General features: G+C 48.6%; 1 protein-coding gene across 1 annotated transcript in view; it reads left to right on the top strand.

The window, feature by feature from the left end:
* The first annotated feature begins 4,225 nt into the window (after positions 1-4,225).
* The window catches only part of DAAM1 (dishevelled associated activator of morphogenesis 1), a 117,475-nt gene continuing 100,220 nt past the window's right edge, over positions 4,226-21,480 (top strand). The window contains exon 1 of the mRNA XM_062577405.1: positions 4,226-4,251. The gene's annotated coding sequence lies outside the window, so the exon portion shown is untranslated. The remainder of the gene's footprint in view (positions 4,252-21,480) is intronic.

Raw genomic sequence — 21,480 nt, 5'->3', positions numbered from 1 at the left:
TTTGCATGAAGAAGGTGCCACTTCTAGGTGCCAACCAGAGTTATGCAGCTGTTATCTGGGGGTGGGAGCACTCAAGTCACCCCACTGCTGAAAGGCTAATGTGTGGCCTTGGAGGAAGGGAGGGGAGGGGGAGTTCTGGGAGGATACTCTGAGGAGGAAAAGAGATAAATGCAAGAACACAAGAACGACTGTACTCGATACGACCTGGGGACCATCCAACCCAGCATCCTGTCTGCCATGGGAGCAAGCAGTAGGTGATTGGTGAAAGGTATCAAGCATCCAGGGATATTTTCCAGAATACTCTCCCAGCCGACACCCACCTGTGGCTCCAAGACTTCCTGAGCCAGACACGATGTCCTTGAATTTAGTAGTTCTCAATTGACCTTTCTTCCCTGAATGCATCCTGCTGCTTTTTGAACCCACAGAAGCGTTTGGCGCCCACTCTAGCATCCTGTGGCAGTAAGTTTCACAGCTTTTGGAGCTGTGAAGCTGCCTCATGATAATTTTATGCCATTCAACACTGACAGTCTTTCCCTGCCCACCCTCTCCAGGGTGTTCCTGGTTTCATAGAGTGAGCATGGATCTCCTCAGATGTCCCTATTTCAGCTTGAGTGGTCCCAGCCTGGCTGGTTGCTACCTAGGTGAAAACTGCTCCACAGCCGGTCCAAAAGACCATCAGCTCTTTTGTGAAAATGGGGAGCTGCTTATGGTATTCAAAATGAGAGCAAACAAGGAATTTTTACAGTGATATTTTCTCTTTTCTCACTATCTCCTACTCATCTATTTGCTTTCCTGACTGCTGCTGAGCAATGAGTAAATGCTTTGATCAAATTTCCTGTTCTAACCCCAGGATCTTATTTCTGAGTGGAGTGCAAGCCCATCACTGTGTGCATGAAGTTAAGATCGTTTCCTCTGATGCTCGTCACTTAGATTTCTCTGTAGAACATTTCATCTGTCATTTTATCACTAGGTTTCCTGAGGTCCTTCTGCGGTTTGCTGCTGTTGGCCTTCCTCCTCCTCTGAGCAGCTCAGTTTTGCTAGCAAATGTCACTACCTTACTACCCTTCTCCACTTCCAGATCATCATGAAGACACTAAACAGCGCAGGCCCCTGCACAGATCTCCACAGAATGCCTCTGGGGACCTCTCTCTGTTTCAGCGACTGACCATCAATATCTGTCCACTGTATTTTCTGTCTTTAAACCACTTCTTTTTTCATGGCTCCTTACTCTCCTCAACAGTCTTTGATGAAGGATTTTGTCAGAGCCTTTTGGAAAGCCGTATGTATTACATCCATTAGATCTCTGTTATCTACCAGCATGTTGGCTCCTTCCAAAGACTGTAATAGATTTTCTCTATAAAAGCTGTGCTGGCTCTTCCCCAATATACTTGGAGATGTTCTTTTCTATACGTCCCACTAAGTTTCATAGTATAGCCATCAGGCTTACTGGTCTGCAGTCCCAGTGACCTGCCCATGAGACCTTTCCCCAAAAATGCCTCCACAATTGCCACCTCCCATTGCTCCAACAGCAAGGTACAATGCGTTCATCGCTGTTTGCGCCTTGGGTTCCTGAAGTACTCGTGTCCAAACTCCAGCTGATTGTGGTGATTTGTTATCATTCCTTTTGTCAGTATGTTCTGCGAGCCCTTCTGATGCTTCAGATGCTTCAGCCTGTGATGCATCCACTCATCTGGCGTCTCCCCCTGCAAAGGTGGCTTCCTGTGTTGGAAACCTCTCAAACTCCACCATGATCCATATGGGACAGCCAGTGCTAGAGATTCCTTTGCTGTGGCCTGAGAAAGACGCAGAGACAGGTTCTAGGGTGCTTCAAGCAGTTTGCATATTCCCGTGCTTCTGGAGCATGGTAACTCCGTGAAAATACAAGAATAATAATAGAAAGGCTGTTGATGGCTTCAGAAGGGATTATTTCAGATTATGGAGTTCAGGGATGGCAGCTGTGGACTGGTCCTTGTTTGCCAAAGGCTTGGCTGTGAAGGGCGATTTTAGAGAGCTTAGAGGTGAAGCCAGCTCAGTAACAGTGACAAGGAACTGTGCTGGTTTGAAATTCAGAACCAGTAAAGTAAAACAGTTTTTTCACTGGCAATTCAAGCTAACTCTTTGGAGCTCATTGTTGCAAGAAACCAGAAGAGGGGGGAAGAAGGACCGAGCATGGTGAGAAGAATGATAAAATCTGCATTAATGGAAATGCGGGTTTTTTGAGAGAAATAAATCTTCCTGCTTTAGGACAAAGTAGTGCAGCCAACATCTTAATGAATTTCCTTAATGGGCAAACAAATCCCAAGACTCTCCTAAATTTCTTTCCAGGGAGGGTATAGAGCACTTGTTTGGAAGCAGGAGTCTGGGACTGAGGGACCACAGATGTGACCCAGTGTAGGGTTTGGTACTTAAACCACATTGGATTACTAGGTGCTGTGGATGGGTTGAAACTCTGACCGTGGCTTTATTTTGCAGATAGGGTACCGTGACGCAACTTAGATGGACACAGAAAGCCAGTGTCAGGCCAGATAGGTAGTTAATCTGTGTAGCACTTGTATGGACTCTGTACATAGATTTATTTTGTATGTCTTTCTTGTACAGAAAGCCACATAGAAATCTGGATAGAAAATACATAACCTATTTCAGACAGTCATTCTCATATTACATTTTGTTTTGTGCTTTGGTATCAACTCCCCTAAGGATGCTCTTGCTTTGCTTTCCCATCATTGGCCCTTCCTTTGTATCTCTTTGTGCCGTGTGCATATGTAAAACAATCACTGCAAACCCCCTGCCTTGCAAACCCTCCCATACTGTTATTGCTGAGAAAAAATTCATACAAGCTATAAATAGCTTGACCTCTAATCCAGAAAAGAATGTTTACATAGGCCAAAATGTTATACACTATTAATTTGATCTGGAGTTTTGATTTGCACCAAAAGGAATAACTAGTCCTTCTGCCTGAACCGAGTGAAAGTCCATAGCCTTATCTTATGCACAGGTTATTTCAGTGCATGTGGAATTCCAGTCATATATCAGCAGTTCAGATCACTATGCTGATTTACAAGAAATGGGAACCCCTGAAAAAGTGATTTATTAAATCCAAGATGACAATCAGAGAAGGGTGGAGCTTGGGAGAACTTCGCCAGGCATTTTAAAAGCAGCTGGGATACTGATCTTGCATGTCCATGGTCATCCATGTCACCAGTTGCATGAAACGTTACCTGTGCTGTCCCACATTAAAAACCAACCAACCAGAAATCTCTGTGGGAAGGTTCCCAAAGGTGCTGCAGGGTCTTCAGGACAGTCTGTGGGTTCCCTGGGCTGCTGAAGTGTTTGGAGCAGAGATTTTTACTTCCTTCCTCCTTCCCTTCCCTCCCCATGTTACTCCCATCCAAACTTCAGCAGGTGTCGTGAGGTCCCCCTGCAGCACAGACCACAGCGCAGGAGACCAGAGCTGCTCCTTGTGCTATCAGAACTGCCGCCTAACTCTGTCCTGATCGGCATCAGGACTCACTGCGCTGCCCATGCTTAAATGCATGTGATGTCTCTCCAGAGGCAGGCACGCTTTTTCCCCAAGGCACATGGTTCTCCCAAATTCTGAGCTTTCAGTGGTGTTTAAGGGGGTGCCGATTCGTATTTGCAGAGAAGGGGAAGGGTGGAGGCCTCTTCTGCCTCCCGTGCTGCGGCAGCCGGGAGGCCGGCAGCCGTCCTGGGGCTGCGTGTGATGAGGGCAGGAGGGGCTCTGAAAACCCAAACCAACCATTGCGGCCAGGGCCCGGGGGCGGTGGGTGCTGCAGCACAGAGCGCTGCTCCCCGGGCGAAGGACTGTGCCCCCGCGCGTGGGGCGCTGCTCCCCGTGCGTGGGGCGCTGCTCCCCGTGCGTGGGGCGCTGCTCCTCGCGCGTGGGGCGCTGCTCCCCGCGCGCGGACGCTGCTCCCCGTGCACGCGCCTCCGCACGCGCTGCGCGGGGAGGCGGCGCGCGGCGGCCCCGCACTACCAGTCCGGGCCGGGGGGCGGGGCGGGGCGGGGCCTGCTCACCGCCCGCCCTATCAGCGCGGCGGGGGATGATGTCAGCGCGCGGGGCGGGGCCGAGCCGCGCGGGGCGGGGCCGGGCGGCGGGGGGCGGGGCCGGGGCCGGGGCCGGGCGGCCGCGGCCCATTGTGGGCAGGGGCCGGGCGGGCTCGGCTCGGCTCCGCGCCGCGCAGCGCCGCGCCGCGCCGCGCCGGCAGGTACGGCGGCTCCGCGCCCCGCACGGTGAGTGGCGCCGCGGCCGGCGGCTCCTCCGCGGGGCTCCATTTAGTTTATATATGCCTATAAATAGACATATAAAAATGTATGTTTTTTGAAGGGAGGGGGGAGGGGTGGCTGGTGCCGTGCCGTGCCGTGCCGCGCCGCGCCGTGCCGTGCCGTGCCGCGCCTCGCCGCGGCGGGCGGCGGAGCGGAGCGCGGCCGCCTTGCGGCGGGGGCAGCCCCGGTGCGCGGGCGCGGAGGATGCTGCTCCCGCCGCGCCAACGCCCCGGCGGCCGCGGCAGGGTCCCCCGCGGCAGAGGGGCTCGCGGCCTCCCTGCCCGAAGCGCGAGCGGCGAGTCGGCGGCCGCGGGCGGCGGGGATGCGCGGGGCGCTGGGGAGGAGCCCCGCGGCCCCTCGCCTGCCCTCGGCCCGGGCGAAGGCAGCCGGGGCCTGGCGTGGCCGGCGGCGGGCCTGGCGGCTGCGGGCGCTGCACCCCGGGCTGCGAGGGGCCGCGGCGGAGGGCTCGGGGAGGGAGGGCAGGGGCTTTTCCTTTTTTTCCCCCCTTTTTTCCCCGTTTTCCCCCCTTTTTTCTGTTGCCCGCTCTCTGGAGGCCGGTTCGACGCTGGGCGCGCCGTCAGTCGAAGCCTCCTCGGCGCAAGCCTCGCGCTCCCCTCTCCCCGCGCGGCCCCTCCGCACGGGCCGGCGAGGTCGGTGCGCTCCCGGCCCCGCGTTGCGTCCCGCGGGGGTGAAGGCGCTCCCCGAGCCCCAGGATCTCCTTTCGGCGCGAGCTGCGGTTTGCCCCCGCAGCCGGCAGCGCCCGCCGCCGCTGGAGCCCCGCGCGCCGGAGAACCCGCCCCGGCGTTCCTCGGCCGAGGAATTGCTCGCGCCCCGCTCTTGCTCGACTCCCTGCGGGTATCCGCCTCGGCTCGTCGTGCTCGGGCCGCGGCCGCCCTGCCTCGTACGCCGCCAGGAAGCAGGAGCCAAAGTCCAGGACCTCTGATCTCCCCAAGTGTTACACGGTGACAGCAGGAAACGTTGACGCTTCCTGGCTCTGGCCGCGCTTGCCATCCACCTCGCGTGTGGCTGGGGAGTCCCTGCTTCGCCGACGTTACCACCCTGGGTTATTTTTTCTTTTTTTTTTTGGGGGGGAGGGGGTGTTCATGGGCGAGCGTGCGGCTCCGCATCGCAGCCTCCGCCCTTGGCCGGCCGTGGGGGGAGACAAACAGGATGGGTGAGGTGTAAAATCGGTGCCGAACCCGCTCCCCTGGGCTTGAAACGGAGTCAGACCGGTCCTGACCCGAGCTGGCTCCTTATCTGACGCTTTGTTTTCAGCGGTACCGCGGGAGGGAGCAGGAAGGGGTCCGCCGCGGCGGGCCAGCTCCTCCGGCCCCAGACGGTCCCTCCCGCCGCGGATGGGAAGGAGCTGGGGACAGCCAGTCTAACTGGGTCATGTTTATCTCTTTTTGCTTCTGTTCTTTGTTTTCATTTCTTCCTCCTCTTCTCCTGAGCTGTCATTGTTACTATTTGCTTTGCAGCTGAGTAATTCCTCCTTCGGAAAAATGCAGGGGAGGCATGGAGATTTCGGGAGCTGAGCGCCTTGCCAGTATTGTTTACCTGCCAGTGAGGAGCATAGCTCCTCCCGGCCGGGCTTCTCCCGCTCCCTCGACTTGCTTTGCAGTTTGCCTGCGCCGTCCGGATTACTCCCTGGTTCGAAGCTGTTGAAAGCCAGCGTGAGGGAAAGCCATGGAGCATCAGAGTTAATGCTGTTTTTTGCAGGGGTGAAAAGGCTTTTTACTAACCAAACATAATTAGGGACCACCAAATTTCTGTTCAGCACTAGGGTTTTAAGGCTTGAAAGGGCAGTTTGGAGGGATCCCACTTAAACTAAGATAATAAGTTCTGTTAATTGATCTGTTGATGAAGTCAACAGATTCAGTCTTGCTGCAGTCAGTGGTCCATCGGTCCTTGTTTGGAGCAAGCAGAAGGCCTTTGGCTATGTGTGTATGGCAACGCAGCACATGCATGTGCACGGATAACACGCATCTGCTGCATTTACAGCATTAACGTAGCTTACTAACGATGCTGATAGATGTGCTGTGTAGGATGGTTATGGTCTTCTGCTTGTCCTCCTGCTACTCAGATATGCACTGAGCTCTTAGTACAGCGGCACTTTTATTTCTGCAGTATTAATAAATGAAGCTTGCCTATTTATATGAGTCTTTTTAAGAGGCCTGCAGGGCTGAGTTGAAGGCTTGCTAGGCACTGCAAGCATTCAGGGCTTTTTTGTGTGTGCTCCAGCAGTAGATAAGCAAGGGCATCCAGCTGTCATCTTCGGAGATTGCTAAAGCCTGCTCAACAAGATTTCTGCGGACCTCTCTCGCAAATGTGGATTCTGTCAGATACTTTGCTTTCTGTCTTAATGCTGGCAATTGTATATTTTAGCTTGTCTTTGAAAAGCTGCCATTGCCTTGGATTGGCTGTTGGGGCCACGTAAAGCAGAATGTGCTTGTTCTGCTGCAGTTGAGTGTGACTTAACCAGAGTTCTTAAGCCTGCAATTATTTTTAAAAGTGTACTTTATGTAAGTAAAGCTCTTTCAAGAGGGAAAAAAAAAAAAAGCTTGCATTTTATTGCTGTGCTAAAAAGCTTGCATGGACCTGCTTGGACAGCTGTTTAGTTGCAAGTTGTAGTAGTCCTATGCTGTAAAATTCGAATGATGTCCATATTGATTTTTTTTTCTTTTAAAATAATCATGTATTTTTCACTTCTGCACTGTGAAAAATGTCAGTGCTATGCTGAAGAAAGAGAGGACCTGAACAAAGTGTTGAAGGTCAAAGAAGAAATACCTAAGTGTTGAAGTCTGATCCTGATTTCTTCTCCTGCTTTCTTCTATGTATGTCTTAGTATTTACTTACTGCACTACAGCATGTGAGAAACAACTAGTAAACATCTAGAAAGGAGTTAAGTATGCCAATGGTAGCTCCTCTGCATATTCCATTAGTTCCTTTCCTTTCTCCACAGCTCCAAGTGCCATATATCCCTCTTCCCATTTCATGCAAAAGATAGAGGGTCCTTAGTCCTTCTGGAAGCACTGGGTGTGATTTACTGGTTGTCTTTCATGCTTTCTTAAGTTCCTTAGTTTTCCATAGTTTTCTTAATCTCAGACAGGTAGCGAAGAAAGTCGTACTAGTGCTGTCTCCCTTCTTATCCACCTGCACTCTGAGGAGGAGTTTTGCACTTGATATTTCCTGTTCTTTTGGAGTGTCATAATGCTTTGAAATATGTTAAAGCATCAGGTCCTGAAGTTCTGGGGTATCGCAGGAAATTTGCACTCAGTGAGCCGTGAAACTTCTTACTCTTTGTGGCTGCTGAGAAAGAAAGGAGGAGGCAGAGATGAGAGAAGTGGCCTGGCACACCATAAAAACGCGGTTAGTTAACTGAAGAGTTTCATGATTTGATCTGGCAATGTTTTGCTTCGTGATTGGTGTGGTGTGAACACCAGCCACCTGAATTATAGCAAGCCAGATTATGGGTGAAATTGTCTGAACGTCTGGCTGCATTTTCTCTTTGGCAAAGTTACGTGGGGTCATTCTAAGAAACATCCCGCTCTGCAGTGGGATCTAGAGCCCTGGGAGCTCTGTTGCACTCCACATGAATCACCAATCACCATGTTTTGTCAATACTTCATCCTGCTTCCAGTTTCCAGCGCTCTGGCTCTTGTTACAAATTTGCCAATTGTGGGGGCTTCCTACTGTTAGTAGTATTGCTACCTCTAGACAAAAAAGCCGCTCCTGGCTTATTCCAAATGGATAGATTGGCCCCAGTTAGTGACAGTCATTCGTGAGTCATTGTTATTGTGACTCAGTAAATTACTCAATAAATTACTAGTCATTGACTGAGTTGCCTTAGCAGTCTGTGTACACAAAATATTACCTTAAATGACTGGAGAAGCAGTTGTGGTGGACTAACGTGTTTCCTTCCACGATGCCACATGCAAGTCGGTTGTTGCAGTACAGCAGGCTGCTGGTAGCTTGTTAAACCATGGGAGCTCAGTTGCTGGTGCTCCTCTGTTCATACCTCACATCTTCCTGCAAGACACGTTGGTAGGGTCGTTGCTTTGCTTTGCTTTTAAGACATTTTGGAGCTGTTTTTCTGATGTCTTCTGGACTTGGCACTGAGGAAGTGCACTAGTGAATCTATAAAATGCTTAGTAAGAGGTGATCCTTTGTTGTTTGGAGGCATCCTTGTCTTGTTGAACCTGTTCACTTCCAAAGTGTCCCGCTGGGAATGAGGTGCTTGTGTCCTTGAGTTGGCTGTTTCCCTGTGTAGGGAGCACCGGAGCAGAGTGCCTTCCTTCCAAAAGAGTTTGATTCCGCTGCACGTGCAGGACCTTATAGATTATTTAAGGGTTATTCGCCTTGCCAGACAAGTGGCTTCATGTTTTGCCTTCTGCATTCCTTTGGATAAGCATTACTTAGCTATGCACTTTTAGCTACGTGTTGCTTACCTGAATCATGTCTCCCATGTGTGCATAGCTTAACTGCCTTAAAGTCAGGGTTGTCCCTGTTTGGGCTTCTCAGTCAAAGTTCAGGTATTTTTACAAGAAGGTGAATGAAATAATGCACGAAGGGCATGGTGGAAGAGTAGCTGAAGTGTCTGGCTCTGGATTCAGTGACTCTTCTTTGGTCATCCCTGTTTTCTGTGGAGAATGGAGGAGATGGATATGCATCCAAGGAATGCCATCGCCTCATTGTGTGCTGTCTGCTAAGGCATCTGGTACCATAATCATACGTGCCTGTGGGGTCTCTGATTGATGTCTTGCCTTCAAACTCGACTTCACGAAGTCTTCTCATCCCTTCTTCCATGAGAGATCCACAACTGGAAAGCAGTTATGCAGAAGTTCAAAGCAACCCACTGACAGTGAATCATCAGTGAGGAAAAGGGAGGAGAAGGACTCAGTGAATTCATCTGACCTGTCTAAATACTCAGGAAATTGGAATTAAATGCAAGGTACAGTGAGATCTACAGGTGCTGCTTACTCCCTGCTGCCTGTCTTTCACCTGCAGCTTTCATCCCAAGAGTCACTCATCTCCGTAGCAATGGGTTGGGCTGCTGGCAGGTCGTGCCCCAGGGCACCACGGCAGGAGAAAGGCGATTGAAAATAGTGTCATTCAAAGGCTGGCTTCTGGGGGTTTGCATCAAACATCAGCAGCTGGGCTTTGTACAAATATGCAAAACTTAGTTACAGAGTTTGGCTGTTACAGGAACTCTCTGGGGGGGGTGCTGGTTCCTTCAGCACTTCAGGAGAGTGTGTATCAACTTGCCTTTCCAGGGGAGATGCTGCTGGCAAGTGGGACATCCTCAGAAGTTTTGGGGTTGAGTTTTTGAGTGTAGGATGTCAACAGGTGGGAAGGTGCACGCACCCTTTCAGAAGAGGAACAAAATTACAAACATGGAGAGATTGCAAACTGCAGGGTTGGAGAGCTTGTGCTGACTGGAGCTCAGCTCAAGCTGTTCGGTGCCTGGGAACTGTGCCTTTGTACCACTTGGCCAGAAAGACAGGATTGTACTTGTCCTAAAAATCACATCAGTCTGTGAGGTGCGAGAATGAGGGCTGCGGGAGGACGTAGTTAAGGGACTGGACCAGCAGTTGCTCAGGTCTGTAGGGTAAGAGGGAGACTGTAGCAGGTCAGGGTGGAGGAAAGACTGAAGGCACTTAATGCTGTTCTTGTGTGTCCTGGCATCTCAGTGTCTGTTACGAGCAACCTCTGCTATTAACAGATCTTACTCCCAGTGCAGCTCTGGCAGGGAGGAGAAGTTCGGAAGAACAGTTTGTAGTCTGTTTTCCCCCCGACACAAGCAAGGGGAATCAGGTTTTTGCTGTGGCACAGCCACGGAGGCAGCATAGCCTGGATGTTTTCTGGCTCAGATATTTTGCATGACATTTAGTTTAGGCTGTGGTGGGTCTGCCCTGCTGCTGCTCTTGACTGTTTCCTTCCTGCAGAGCTTTCTGAGAAGGTGGGCAGTAGCTCCCTGAAGTTGTGCGTCCATCCAGCTTTCACCTAATCATGAGGTATTTTTTGTAGATGCATGTTCCTTGCTTGACCTCAGCATCTCTTACTAATTAAACAATACTTAGAGGAGCTACGAACTCTTGCGTGCCATCCTGGAGAGTCTCTGCTGTAGCTGAGGTCCGGTGCAGCTGTTTCCTTCAAGGATGCTTGTGTGGATGTAAGTGCCTGTAAATCTGTTTGTTTAAAGCTTTCTCTCCTGTGACTGCCAGGGACCTTCATGCTCACATTCCTTCACGTTACAGCTCCTGGAATTTGCAGCACCTTCTTGTCTGAGCCAGGCTGAGCCTAGGGCAGTGGAAGGGGAGACGTGCCGGGGAAGGTGGATGCCCTTGCTGTGCCTGGCTTTCACAGAAAGCATATGCAAAGGCAATATTTCTGAGGACACACCGTTTGTTGAGGCTGTCTTCTCTCTGCACTAGGAGTGTCTTGGCGCTGTTGTTTAGCTAAAGCAGTGTGCAGGCAAGAGGAGGATGCTTTCTTCTTTAGTATCAGGTTAAGCCTTTTGGATGCATGGTGATTCCAGCTACTTTGTTTTACTTGGTGCTGTGCTCCTAGCATATTGTATGCGTGATGCTCAGCTGCTGTGCTGCAGCCGAGGGATGGTAACCCACCTTGCTTGCAGGCACCCTGACATTTGAGCCCTTATGCTTTAAAGGGAAGAGAGCAACCTCACTGAGATGCCTGCTTGGATTTTCTTGTGGAATTATGTTCTGCAAGTCTGCAGTCAGATGCGTGTTTTCTCCCCACTGCTATCCCTGTTTCGTAACTTCTGCTTAGTGTGTCTTGGGAATTGGTAGGGTTAAAGCTCTGGGGATCCCAGGTTTTGCTCAGCGATGCCAAGTGAGAGTTCGGCAGCAGCAAAGCTGATCTTGCAAATCCATTCCTGGGCACTCTGGTAAATCACGCTAAGAACTGTTTGAACTGTTGTAATCCCTTGTGCCTCCAGAACAACCTTGTTTACGAGAGGCGGTATTTCAAACGCGTATCCCGTCAGATATTTTGCGTAAGCCATTTGCTTACTGAAACTCATTGGATACCAGAGTTTGGTTTTAAGACCTGACACAACATGCTCTGTTTAATCTGTCCCTCAGTCCACGTGCCTCTTCCTCATCCTGACATTAAGGAGGCATTCAGCAGAGAGATTGAAGACTCTTTGGGGACAACTTACTTCCATTTTAAAAATTCAACTATTTTTATCTTCTGTGGAAACTGCTGTCCAGCAAATTGCACGTGAAAAACCTGGTGGCTCTGGAGCCACCAGAGAACTACTGATTAGAAAGAGCAAAAGGATGACAAGAAAAAGTTTTGGAGCATGCTAAATATTGTCATCCTTACAGACATTTTGCTTTTGGATCTACAGTAGGGGATGAGTCTTTTTATGTTCATAGTTTTCTCAAATTTACTTTTGCATTAAAGGCTGCCCTTCCATTTACCAAGTTCAAGAAATTTGCCTTTCCTTACTTGTGCAGGATTCAGCAGGGCTCACAGCTGCGTTTAGGCTGTAGTGGCATGTGATGGACTGTGGTTCAGCTTATGTTGTCATAAACTGTGTAGTTTTGTCAGCACACTAGGACTTTCTTAGAAGGGTCTGTAGAACATATCTCTGCTTTTTTTTCAAGGCATCCTATAGCTTGACAGGTTTCAATATGGTGAGTGAGAAAAGGGGAGCAAAAGGGACTTAGGTTCAAAGTACTCGCTGGGTTGATTTGCAGAGACTCCCTAGTAATTGCATCATATGAAACTCTGGCTTTTGCATTTGGGATGAGGCTGAAGTATGTTATAGAGGCATGAAGGAGTGACTGTATTGTACCGTACTGACAGGGGGCCAGTGTATTTCTCCAGCGAAGCGATGTTTGAATGAGAAGCAGTGATGTTTTGTCCTATAGTGTCTCACAAGTGGCTTCACCTCCCCTTTTCTTCTCCTCTTTTCTTCTTTTTCTCTTCACACTTCTATTTTGGACTGCACCTTTCATCTCGGAGGGACCTATATGGCCAAGGTTTGATTCCTCTAATGGGCTGCTGTGTGCATCTGACAATATTCTTGTTCTGGCAACTTGTCTCTTCAGGCAAGGAGGAGAAGAATCCATGAAAAATGGGTGCTCGTTTTTCCAGGAAGAAAAACCCCCAAACAAAATGGAGGAAAATGGATGACAAACTGTTCTTCCATACTTCTCCTTCCTGCAGGAGCTGCACTGGGAGTAAGAGCTGTTACTAGCAGAGGTTGCTCATAGCAGGCACTGAGATGCTAAGACACCACAGTGTTCATGTCGCATAATTTCAAGGGGATGTTTGTGCCCAGGCTCTGGGCTGTACTTAGTGCTGGTAATTATGAGTTTTCTTGCTGCTGGAAGTGAATGTTTGAATTTGTTCTTGCCGGCGTTCCCACAGCCAGCTCTGCCTGATGCGGCTGCTCTCAGCAGTGAGAGGAAGGGGCTGGTCCTTCCCCAACAGCTCTCCAGAATGCCACCAACCCAATTATCTCCCAGTCTGGCAGACCTTGTCCCAGACCCCTGCATTATGCAGGCCACGTTTCCCATTGTGCCTGTGTTTGTGTAGCCCACCAAGCCCTGGGTTTGTGCATGGTCATCGTGGTCGGAGAAAGCCTCGAAGGCACCTGCCTGGCTCACTGCCCCATAGTGAATCCAATCATTTGGGGCTGCTGACCTTTGCTAAACAGGGCCAGGATCACTTTTTGTGCTCATGGGCAGGGTGAGGACATGGGGACCCTCAGATGGGTCTTTTGCCTTCCAGAAAGTTCTTGCAAACATACTCCAGAGATTTAGGAGATGCTACCATGAAGGTTCCCACTCTGCAGTGGGGGGCCACCTTCATTTCCAGTGCTCATGCTGTGTTCAGCTCAAACCTGTTGAAGGATTTGAACCTCTGTGCTCCTTTGGGTGCAGCTCTTCTACTCAAGTGAAATTGCTTCAGATTTGGAGAAACTAAGCAAGCCTCCAGCACCGCCTACCCCAGAGCAAGGAGTCTCAGGCTGTTTCACAAGGGGAGAGGGTTGTAACCAAACAGCTCTTTCATCACTGCTGACTGCAGCGTTGTAATTAGTCTGCCGTGTAATTCATAATAAACTGTGTTTGGAGGACAGCTTTATTTTCTTGGGTTTTGGTTCTTGCATAACGCTTAGAGGGAAATTATCACTAACCTTTCCATTTTGCATATGGTTTTCTTTTTATGTGGAGTTCCGTATTATTAAAACTTGCATGAAGCTGCTGTTTGGCAAATGCCATTAAGCAAGCCAGTGCTGCACATCTGGAGCCCGTCACTCACGGGGCGAAAGAGCAGAAAAGTAGATTGCCCTTTTAGCTCTGCTCCTCAGATGCTCTCCAATCTCCCAACATCAACACTTGCATCCACACCTTGCAGTGAAGAACAGGCTCAAGAGCAAGTGGATGGGGTCACCTCACACTCTCTCATGGGCTTCTGTGCCCAAGCCACGCTTAAGAAGAGCCATGTCCAGGTATTTGCCAGCAGCTCAAGTAAAGCAGATGAGTATTTGCCTGTGCCAACCTTTGGGTGAGGGCTTGGGCTGGCAGCACCCAGCAAAGAGCCCCGTGGTTCCCTCGCCTGCCCAGCTGGGTGCAGGAGAGCCGTGGTACAGCTGCTTCCCGGCTGCCTTGCGCCATGCCAGGTCTTTCCCTCCAGTGCTGAGCTCCGGAGGTGCCGGCGGCTCCGTGCTTCTCAGGAGCAGGCTCGGTATTGCTCAGTGCCAAACTATTAACTGCTTGCCAGTGCTGATCTAACCAAAAGCCTATTAAAAGCCCACTGGATTGTGTCTTCCCCTTTCCTCCTTCTGCTTCCTCCTTCCCTCCTCTTATTTTTCAACACCAGATTTTTGAATAAATCATGTAGGATGTGATCACACAGGAAACTTGCTTTTTTCCCCCTATTTCTTTTTTTTTTCTTTTTTCTTTCTTTCTTTTTCTTTTTCTTTTCTTTTTTTTTCTTTTTCTTTTTTTTTTTTTGCAGTCAGATTAGGAAGTGAATTCAGATCTCTGGGGTTTCAGGTCTGTACCTTTTAATCACAAGATTCTCCATCCTTTCCACTCCATCACTTTTGAAATGATGTTTTGTTAGCCAGATAAGCTTCTCCCTTGCTACTACTGACTTGCAGAAACAGTAACTGCTAGAAATGCTTTTCAAGAAACCAAAATGGATGGTGACTGTCTATAGAGCAGGAAGAAAAATGTAGATTTGATCTATGTTAGACCTTTTTTCTTCTGTTTACTACTTGATTAATCTTTTTCTTCAAAGAAAATCGAACTTATTGTTCTTGCAGAATTCCTTGTGTCTAATTTGTTGCTCGTTACAAGTAACATTCTCAAAATACTGCATTCCTTTGTGCATCTTGTATTTTTTCCCCCCCTCCTTTGTCAGTAGGAGCTTATAGAGTATAATGGGCAGATTAGCAACTGTATTTGTGGAATAACCCATCTTTGTGCCGGTCTGGCTAGAAACCAATTAAGCTTGTCTTGATCTCTAAATGAGATTTTTGTCAAATGTCTTACCCAACTGCCATTTACATCCATTAATAGTGAGTGGGATTAAAATAGCTGAATTTGTGAAGATCTGTGTGTTGGGTAAATATAGAAGCGTTGTTTGGAGGGAGGTTCCCGGAGATGTGTGTCATCCAGTGTCTCTTTGTTCAGTTGTTTTGTAGCTCGCTTTCTTGAAACCTGGATTAAGTATGTTTGGCTACTAATGTGCAAACCCTAATGATGGTGCAAACAGCTTAAAGTCAGATGCAAAGCCTGCTGAATAAACAGGAAAGTTGCAGTGAACTTCATTAGTGTGCCAGTCCAAAACTCCTTGAAGTGTAATCCCACAGCAACAGGGTTCTTTTGGAAGCTCCTGGTGGCTTTGAACTGGGAGGAGGGGGTGGCTACCTGTGGTTGAAGGCTAACTTTTACTCCCTGGAGGTGTCTCAGATTGAACATATATATTCCTCTGATTCCCCAGGTGCTTCTCCGACTGGGAATTCCCTTCAGCTTTCCAGGCAATCTGCACTGGGATGCCCTTTGGTGCTCATGACACCAAATGTTGCGTGTAACAGCAGCTGGGAACGGAGACCTGTCCCAACTGCGCTGGTATTGAGATAGTGTTTGCTGGATTGCTGTGCTGCTCCAGTGAAAACCAGTGCAGGAACTGCACTTTAGTACAATGTTTTTAAGAAAACCAACTCAATAAAGACACCTGTAATAAGCTGTGCTTTCAGGGAACCTTTTTATCTCATCCCAGAATGCTTCTGCATCAAGATAAGATTGCCAGGCAGCTGGATTTGTACTCTTGCTGTTTTGGAAGGTGGAGGTGGGGGAAAGATTGTGGGTTTTTAAGGATGCAAGCATTTGCTATATTCATCTTTATTTGTAAACTAACTACGTAGAAGCAGTACAGAACTTAACATCATCTTTGCTGAGTGCCTGGTACCTCTTGTGTACCCACATGCCAGGGAGAATGATCTAAAAGGAAGGAGAGGAAGCAAACACAAGGCAAAGCGTGCTCCCTTTGCTCAAAAGGGCCCGGTTTTCCCCAGCGCAGCCCTCCTGACCGCTGCTGCGTCACCAGTATTGTGCCAAGGAGTTGCGCTGCTGCATCAGCCAGTGGGTTACTGGGTGTCACTGGCGGGGTGTTGGTGTCTTGTTAGTGGAAGGGCATGGTTTGTGTTGGAGATACCTCTTAATTAATTGGATACTGGGCAAGACGGCATGTGCATGCTTGCTACAGGTACCTTAGTAGAGAGGGGGAAACCTTGCTTATGCTTTGCTGAAATTCTTTCTCCTAGATTTATGAACGGGTCTCTCACTGCCCTGTGTACTCCATGGTTCACTCTCCATCACTCCCTTCTTTAAAGTCTGAAAGCTCTTAAATTGCTTGTGGAAGTGCTGGGATTTTTCTCCGGGTATAAAAGTGCCAGATAACAGTCCTGGAGATAAGGCTTTAAAGAACCTCCAGCTGAGTAGGGCTGCAGAAAACTCTGCTCCCCAGCGTGCTGAAGCTTACCCATCGCCTCCGAAAGCACAGTTGTCCCACTGACCTAAGGTCTGCCTCATCTGCAACAAAATTGAGTCACTCCCCCGAGGGGAAAATTTAGGTCAGCTCAGAAGTCCGACCGACCTAGATCCAGGCTGAGACTGAGACTTCAGTGCTATAAATGTCTTGCTGGATGCAATAGTGAATGCACTATTCTTGAAACATTCAAACTGGTCAGATGAGACCGTAAGGTGGTTTTGGTGCTTGGGTGGGGGATTATGGAGGTGATGGGACCGCACTGTACTACCTTTGACTCTGTTACTGTTTTGTTTTTTGCGATGTTTGTGACTGGAAAGCTCAGTAACTTAATGCTAATCAGACAGAAAAATACTCATCATTGGCCGTGACTGTGCCTATATTTAGTCAACACGTATCTCTCGGGCTCCATCCTGCTGTCGTGGGTCTGAGCTAGAGCTATGTGGTGATTTGATGTGACATGGCACTTGTGCCCAGTGGAGATAGTGTTTCCTGGGAAGAATGTAAAAATAACCATGTCTTTAGCTGCATTTTTGAGTTGCCTGAGACCAAAGTGAAGGAGTCGGGATGTGAAATGTTATCGATGGAAATCAGGCAGGAAAAACAAATGTTTCCCTGGAGGCAGTTCTGAAGCAAAGATCTTCAAGACGATGAGGGAGGCATCCTAACCTTGCTGCCGTCTCTACAGCGGAGCCTGTGCAGCCTGGGAATGGTGGTCCTGCCACAGTGTGGGATGAGCCTAGCAGTGTGGTAGGCATGAGGGGCACGTTGGAGCTCAGCACTGGGGCAGCTCTGCAACCTGTGGTGGCACCTAGTTGCCTTGGTTCCTCCTCTTCCTTCTTTCAGCAGGAGGAGGTGCAGTTCTTACAGACATTACTGCAGCCCCTCTCTGGGATCCTGTGCCCTGGCTGCATGGATGTGTGAGGTCTAGATGGATGATACAAACCTGTATGAGACTCTGCCATGCCCAAGGCTTCAAGAATACGTTGGATCTACTTAGCTGCCTCTTTGTTTTATATTTTCCCTTTTAAAGCTTTGCAGAAGCAGATCTGTTCCTTCTCCATGGGCCACTAAATAGGGGAGATACAAGGAATAAACTAGCGTGAGGCCTGGTCAATGGTAGACATGAATTCCTGATGTAAACAAGCTGAGCGCTAAGCTAATTTAGTCTGTGGTGGATGCAAACTCTTTTGTCTTCTGTTTGAGTTAAATATGCCCTTTAAATTGTGGTTACTGAGGCCAGCTCCAATTCTGATTATGCAAAACGGGCTAACACAAAACAGTTGACTGGCTCCATACGGACCCAGAAGGAGTGAGTCCCATGCCAGGATGGATTGAAGACAGGGCATTTCATGGCTGTGTTTCTGCTTCCTCCTAAGCAATGTTTAGCATGTTTATGTGGTCCAAATACGCTAAAGCATGTTTGTAACACACATGGCGGCTGAGATGGTGTGCAACTACTTGGAGGTCACTGGCTCTGGGATTTTGGGGAAGCAGATTTTAGAAGCAGTAGGACGTCAGTGTAACCATAAGCCTTCGATTATCCTGCACCTTTTAAAGTTTGGTGCCCATGCTGCAATGACCTGTGCATAGCTGGACACTTCAAGACAGAAAAAAGAGCCCTCTCCACCTTTTCAGATATCCCAGAAGTAGCAATATATTATTTTTAGATGCAAAAGACTAAGAAGCCATTGGTCTACTTTACAGAATGATAGAATGGTTGCGGTTGGAAGGGACTTCTGGAGATCATCTAGTCCAACCCCCCTGCTCAGGCAATGACTGGAAGAAGTTTCAGTCTTGAGAGGTAAAGGAAAATTAAACGTTAGTGAGGGCATTTAATATATTAGTCTAGCAGTGCTACCTGAGAACTTGTGAGCCACTGGTGAAGTCCAGCAGCAGTGAGCAGAAGCTGTGGCCCTGCTGGTGCTCCCTTCCATCTTTGCTGATGTGCTCTGGTAGCTGGTGGGATGAGTGTGATTGCTTTATATCCCAAAGTTTGACTTGTACAGTAGTAGTGGAGCTTCTTCTTCTGGGATTGGCACTGCGAGAATTCGAGAAAGACCAGAAAGTCATGGCAACAGGTCAAAAGTGCTACTTCATCTTCTCCTTGATGCACGGGTGCCAGCTTCAAACTGAAGAGTTGCTTTTTCTTTTCAGCTTTCTTTATTATAGGCCTCAAAATAGCCAAGAATGCAGTTCCTCAGGACTACTTTAAAGAAATACAGCTTAAGGGTCTCTGATGTAAGCAACTTCTGAGTTAAGTAGTCAGTGATAGTGTTTTAAGTGACTTGCAACAGTATTCGCTGTATGCAAGTGCTGAGCTTCGTAATTGCTCTTCACTGTTTGCTTATCTGTAATATATGACTGTGCTTATCCTTGAGCAACTGGAATTAACTCCCTTATCTGCGGGTGTGTTTTCTTCTGTGTTGTGTGGTGTGCTAGCTCGCTGGCCAAGCCTTGCTCTTCCCTCTCTTCCAGTTGAACCCTTGTCAGGAGGAGCCCTGATAGATTCAGTGGCAGCTGGAAGTAGTAGCATCCTGGGGAAGGGGGTGTTTGCCTTCTGGGACATGATCAATTGGTTTTGAAAAACCTATTGGAGGGGAAGAGTTAGGCTGATTGAACCGTCTAGGTGAAGGAGTTTCCTTTCTCTTTTAAAAAAAATCCAGCAACCTGGGTGGATGGTATGATATTAAACTTGATTTGGCTTACATATGAGGGAGGAGGCAATTTTCTAGATAAAAGTTGGCAATCTTTACCCTTGAAAGATCAACTCACTGTCTTCTTTTGTAACTGAGTTTGTTAGTTAGGGAAACTGCTTTCCAACAGCACCATGATTTGTGCTTTACATGTGTCTCAGAAGCAGCACTTGACCACGCCGCCTAACTTCAGCCCCGAAGGGTGCTGTGAGGTCTCATCTCCGTGCCCTTTGGTTGGGCTGCTCTGAATACTGTGATATGTAAACAAGCACAGTCAGAAAAATGTACCCCTGAAAGGATCAAAACCACACGGAGGAGTGTCCTCAACCCCTTCATCCTTGCTTGAGAGCAGCGTTTGCCAGGGCTGGCTCTAGCCCTTTTCTCTGCCTCTCATCTTTGGCATGTTAGATGATGTGCAGGGTTTGAAGATTGCCTATTCCTAAATGACACCTTTGTGGTTCGATCTTCTTGTGAACTTAAGATTTAAAGCTATATTTGAGGCTGTTCTGTATTGCTTTGACCATGCACGAGTAGCAGCTAAAGTGAAGTGCATGGTGTTTAGAAACATATATAGGCTTATGTGCCTTAGCTGGGTACCTGCCCAGAAATGTCAAGAGCACAGAGCTAATTTTAGAAATGCAACAGAGAGTGATTGTCCCTTGTAGCTGATGGAGGGCCGTCTGTGAGCAAGCCAGGAATTCAACGTTTATCTCCCTTGATGTCTGCTTTTCTTTCTGTCTTTAATTCGTTTCACTGCTTTTTTTTCAGTCTTGTCTTCCCATCATATGAATGCACTGCTGTCAGGGCCAGGCGTGGCCCCATAAGCTGTTGTCCCTTGTCTCAGGAATATTTATGATTAGAGTGATTTCTGAGACAGCACAATTAGAAAGCACTTGGACCGGACAGTCAAGAATGTAAGAACCTGCATAAAACACGCATGAGTTCTCTCTTCCTGTTGCATAAGCCGATAAAGAGTTTACTGCGTTTGCATTCTTTCCAGCTCTTAGCTGCGGACTTTGCAATGTTATTTATTGTGCCTTCAAAAGCTATGAGCTGTGACCAGAGTCCTCCATTTAAATCAGACGCACTGATTTGTGAGACTAGATTCGTTTCAGATGCTCCTCTGTGCTGTGTGCAACCTACGTTCTGCAGTTCCATGTTTCAAACGTCTTGGGCTACTGTGATGATAAATATCAAATTGCTTTTGAATTCTCTCCTTTTAAAGGAGCCATCTTCTCCCCACCACTCCCAGATACCATGGTGATGGACGGTGATCTGTCCAGGGCAATGGTTTCTAGCTCAGGAGGCATAAGGGACCTCCAGAGCCCGGGCTCTGGGTGGGAACAGCCTGGTGTCTGTGCCCTGTGCTAGGAGACAGGAAGGGAACAACATCACAGCTGTTGCCCTTGAGTCCACTTGATTGATCCTCCTTGTGGTTCTAATAAGGTTCGTTTGCCTCTAAAAGGATGAGTTGTTTAGATATTGAGCATCTTGATTTGAAAATTGAGCTGTCTGGCACGTAGGTGCCATGTAGCAATCAGTGTCTTTGCTTTCATCCCAAGCTTTCAAAGGAGGACTCAGGACCCGGTTCTAGGCATCTTAGTTTGAACAAAAATAAAAATACATCCATCTTGTCTTGCGTCCCCAGGTGCGTCTTCCACCTGAGCTATTTGTGTTGCTTCAGAGGTTGGGTCTAAGTTAAACTTCCCCAAATTTCCTGAGCTGGCTTCTCCCTAGCCTAGTCCCTATAGCAATTATCGCCAGTACAAACCAGCCTGCGGGGCTCTAACCACAGAAATGTGCCCATCCAGGGCAGGAATATGCCCTGGCTGTTGCTGGTGAGCTCCGTAGCAGGAAGCAGGGTGTAGGCAGGTGCAGAAAAGGTGAAGGAGGCATGTGTGATACCTCCTTAGGAGGCCACCGTCTGTTGGACTGCATGCATTTCTCACTCGTGTCGTCAGCCGCCCCGCTGCTGGGGAGCCGTCTCGCCGTGGCTGTGCTGAGTTAGCAATGTCGAGGGTGGTTTGGCATGTCTGTGCTGCTGCGGCGCAGTGCAAACATCCCGGGACTGGTCCAGGTGGTTTCGTCCCCAGGAAGGAAATATTGGATCCTCTTACCAACGACTTGAAATTCATTAACATTTTTTTTTCTCTGAAGTGAATGCATGTGGGAATAGCAACCCCTTGATCACGAGTTAAGTGAATAGATATGACAAGACATGTTTGTTTATCAAGATACTAATCTGTGCCAGGGGGATTGGGTGTGTTCTGGGGAGCAGGCAAGGCAAAATAGCATGGCTTCAATAACAGAGAGCAATGGTGACTGCAAACACAGCTGTGTGTGCGTGCGTGCCCTGTTAATTTGAACTAATCACTTCTGGGAGTCCCTGCTTCAGATTGCTTCCAGAGATGCAGTGCCCTTTATTAATCTACACCGATAATTGTAGTTTTAATATTACCAACTGGGG

The sequence above is a fragment of the Rhea pennata genome, chromosome 5, assembly GCF_028389875.1.
Source record: "Rhea pennata isolate bPtePen1 chromosome 5, bPtePen1.pri, whole genome shotgun sequence".
Taxonomy (NCBI): domain Eukaryota; kingdom Metazoa; phylum Chordata; class Aves; order Rheiformes; family Rheidae; genus Rhea; species Rhea pennata.
The sequence above is the reverse complement of the archived record's forward strand: the minus strand, read 5'-3'. Positions and strand labels throughout refer to the sequence as shown.